This window comes from Sinocyclocheilus anshuiensis, unplaced genomic scaffold (assembly GCF_001515605.1).
Source record: "Sinocyclocheilus anshuiensis isolate Anshui unplaced genomic scaffold, SAMN03320099.WGS_v1.1 scaffold254, whole genome shotgun sequence".
Lineage (NCBI taxonomy): Eukaryota > Metazoa > Chordata > Actinopteri > Cypriniformes > Cyprinidae > Sinocyclocheilus > Sinocyclocheilus anshuiensis.
In genome coordinates, this window is record NW_015546022.1 from 148,169 (window position 1) to 152,966 (window position 4,798).

Consider the following 4,798-nt stretch of genomic DNA (forward strand, 5'->3'; position numbering starts at 1 on the left):
TATTGTCGGGCATATATATATATATATATATTATATATATATATATATATGTGTGTGTGTGTGTGTGTATGTGTATATATATATATATATATATATATACTGCTTTTAGAAATGTCACCATTGCTGCCTCTTCTATGAATATCCTGTGTGTTACCAGCACTACTTGATTCTTGCCTGGAACACCCTCTACCATTTTGCTGTATCCTGTCCAACCTGCTTAAAAACACACACACACACACACACACATGAAAAAAGTTAATGACAAGAACTGTAGACATACGCAAGTTAGAACTCATCAATTTAAACTCTTACTTATTATACTTTTGATATTTTTAACATTCCATTGTTTAGTTAGAAAGTTTTACATTAATCATTTACATTTCACATTGGTCAACATGTTTCTGCATTTCGATGAGAAACTGGAATGGGAAGGGATTGCGATTCCATTTGAGTTTTGACAGGTTACATGAGAGAGTGTAAAAGCAGACGTGGTAATTAATATTGCTATTTAAATATGACAGTCTCATTTCAGCAACAGAATTTTTTCTTGGCAGTACAAACAGGCTATATTTATAGCCCTTGTCCTGTTTTTCCCTCTTAAAACTTTTCCAAGTATAAAAAAGCAATTAGACATGACAAATCTTAACAGACATTATCCATGCTTTATTAAGCAGTTTATCTACCTCTAAGTTTAGATCTTTCTGAATAGGTCTGATGTAAATCATGCCAGCTCCTATGCCAAGTGTACTGTTGATCAAGTATTCTGCCGAGTATCCTTCATCAGGACAAGGATTATCTCCAATGATTCTGAGCGGGTAGCACCTCGAGTCTTCAGAAGTTCATATCACTTCTTGTGCCTCTCATCGCAGATGAAGGAGCACTCGATGATGGAGACCTGACTGATGTTGATTGTTCCAGAGCTGTAGCCGCCTCTCACAGCAGCTGGAAATTGACTTCTCCATTACCAGATTAAATCTTACTGTACATTAAAAAGGCCCGATCTTCAGCTCATCATATTTTCTGTCCTGCCCACTGTATTGGGAAGTACCCGTGACGTCACTTCCCAATACAAACACGCCCCCCAGTTTAGTCCTGCCCCTGACACTGATTGACAGGTTTCCATGTAAGGCATTGGAAATTCAAATGCAAAAGGGATTGCGATTCAATTTGAGTTTTGGCAGGTTGCATGCGTGACGCAGAGAAAGTGAAAAGGCAGACGTAGTAATTAATATTGCTATTTAAATATGACAGGGTCATACCTCTTAAGACATGGGAAAGTCAGTTACAGTTGCAAATGGACTTTGCTTTTTTTATTTGAAATTTGGCAGTCGCTTTGCGTTTGGGTAATACAAGATTTGCAATTGTGTTTGGATTATATCACAATTTATGCGTCTACATATGGAAAACGCAATTGCGAATACAATTTGCAATTCCTTTTGAAAATTGTCCGGAATATCCTTCCATACTTTTATTTGAACTGTTGAGGTGTTGATGTCTGTCTCTCATGCAAGTAGTCTGTCTGGTCTTGTCGGAGTTGTAATGCTGATGGGGTTTAGAAGTGTTGAGAAGGCAGAGTTTGGCACAGTTGCAAATTGACAGAACACTCATCATGGCATCTAAGGTCAAGAAACTTAAAGAAGAGGACGAACATTGTGTCATTAGGTATGTTCACAATGTTTCTGTTGTGAAAATATTGGTATTAAAGTAGAACAAGTATTTTAATGCCATAATTCAGGTTAGTCGGGAGAATTTTCACGACATTGCTTTATGTCTTTAGTGTGGAGAAGCGCAATTTGTTTCTGAAGGCGCAAAACTGCAGGAGTACAGTTAGATTGACTGGTATTTCCAAACAATCTATTACGTATTTTATTGAATGTTGTCGGATTTTTTATGCATTTATTTTGCTACAAGATTTTTTTTTTGTTTTTATATAATCTTTTAATGTTGTATTATCTCATTTTGTTAGGTCGTTCTGGTCAAGGTGTGGATGTATTATGAGGAAGACAGACAGATCTGACTGTGGTCAGTGATGTGACCTTTGCTTACAGGGAGCCTCCTGCAACGTCCAAGCGTCGTTCATGTTGAAGTAAATTTAACTGCTTAAATTATGTTGAAATGTAAATTGTTTAAATGTAAAATGACATTAAAACATAAAATGATTTGTTTATTGTATTGGTAGGTTAGGTTGTTTGTTGTTGTTTTCTATAATATTTTGTCTATTTAAAAGATATTTTTGCTGTATCTTATGTTTGTTCATAATGTATTCATGTTAAAGGGTTAGTTCACCCAAAAATGAAAATTAGCCCATGAATTACTCCCCCTCAAGGCATCCTAGGTGAATATGACTTTCTTCTTTCAGACGAATCGGAGTTATATAAAAAATTGTCTTTGATCTTCCAAGCTGTTTAATGGCAGTCAGCAGGTGTTGCAGTGCATCAGTCCAAAAGAAGTGAAATAAAGCGCATCCATTCATAATAAAAAGTGCCTCACTTTTTTTACACAATTATTGGACTTTGTTTTGTACTGTGAGGTAAATTTGCAGACGGTCCCTAAAGCAGCCTAGGCGAAAATGCAGCGACTATCAAACATAAACTAGCTTTATTAACAAACTTTATGATAAATGCTTACAATTGACAGTCCTGTGGTATATAGTGTTCTTTTGTTGAAATGTAGTTTTTAAAATAAAAAAGTATTACATCGAATTATGTAATTGGCCAGCGAAGAAAGTCCCTGGAGATGCCGCCGGAAGTGCCGCTGCGAGATGCCGATGCCGCATTTTGCGCCAGCCCCTGCTGTTATTTTTGCGGACTTTCTGTGTTTGCGGTACATGTGCGACTGAAGTGCAGAGAGGCTTTGGAACATGCATGGGCATTCAGAAACTGCACACAAAATATCCCAGTTCAGAAAGTGTATAAAGACAAAGTAGTAATCCATAAGATTTATTTTAGACTTTTACTCGGATACAAACTTTGGCCATCCAAATACATAGCACATCAAATATGGTAAACAGAATCTCAGATGTGCTTGAGAACCAATTAAGTGTCTTAAACCTCTCAAATCATATGGATTACTTTTATGCACTTGCCACTAAAGACTTTGGTTGACTGGATTGATAAACATGAAGAGAGTCTTGAGAGTGAGTAAATGATGACATTCATTTTTTTTTGTCTTAACACATCAAATAATCTAATTAATTCTTTCTTTCATGTCAAGGTTCATTGTGAGGATAAACCCAGACAACAGCAAGTGCTCCTCAAAGTTCCAAGTCTGCAAAAGAAGTGGACAGATGGTGCAAAGGAAGAACTCTGGCCTGAACCCTCATGTGTCCTGGAGTTTCTGGATTTCAGCGTGCAAAACTATTAAGCTCCTAAGAGCATATACATTCTATTCATAATATTCTATATACGTTTTTTTTTTTTTTGAATGTGCAAGTTTTTAAGATTGTTCTTATGACTGAATTTGTTCATGAATTGTTTTAAACTGCTGTAATGAGACTCTTGTGTATAAATGTTACTACAGGTTTGAACAGTTGCTACTATGAGCAAACACATTCTACTCAGGAGAGCTTTTTGAATTTGTACGTTTTTAAAATTGTTCTTATGACTGAATTTGTTTAAAATGCTGTAATATGAAACATGTATAAATGTTTCTGCAGGTTTGAGAAAAACAAAGTTTGTAAAGAAAATTGAAAGTTCAATCTGCAAGAATATTGAAACGTTATTTCAATTTTTATAATTAAACGATTAATAACAAATTACACTGTTGTCATTGCTTATTTTTATTATTTACTGAGACCTGATAAAATAATTTACAATTTGTACAGTTTTATTTTATTGTACATTTGTACATTTTTATTGTACTAAAATATATTACTGGAGAAAAGACTGTAAAATGATTGTATGTTTTGCAGTAAAAAATATATTATACTGTAAATACATTTACAGCAAGATACATGGTACTGTAAATATTAATATAGTATTTTTGCTGTAAGTTAAATCTACAGTAAGTTACTGGCAAACTGCTGCCAGCAAGTTACTGTAAAATCTACAGGACATTTTTAACAGTGCAGAAAAAGAAACAATATCTTAACTATTTAAAGCCTATTATCAACCCAGTAAATGAGTAAATAAGTGGTCAATAAGTTTTCTGTGGATTATTATCATATAAAAGAGCTGAAAAGAACTGATGTTAGACTCCTAGAAAGCAAATAAGATTTGGCATTTGTTTTTCGGTCATTATCATTAGATTCAGATTTGTTCATTTCACAGATGGTTTTATTAAAAGCACCTTATGAGGAACATTACAAGCAATTAGTTGTAAGAGCCAGACATTTTCATAACGCTCGATTGCAAATTTCAAGTATAAGCCCGATTAGTGCATAAACTCATTTTTTATTTCTTTCAGATCCAAAATTGTTTAGTTATCTGAAAGCAAATGCAAAATGAAAATATCAAATTATGCTGATATGAGTGATTTTGTGACATTAACCCAATATTTAGATTAACCCAATATTTACAATTTTAGACTGTGAAATAGACTAAAATAAGTGTTCATCACATATTTGAAGACCCAAAAAAAAAAGAGAATTGCAAATTGTGAATTTATATTTCTGCATATGGTATTTCACATAAAGACATGTTGAAGAATGATAGGTGGGGAAGACAGTCATTCATATATTTTCATAAGAAAAAAATACATGGTAATTAAATACAAATAGAAAACATAAAAATACTGTAAATATGTCATGTGATAATTAACAGACATGTGTTGCATCATCAGTTAAAATGGACTATTACAA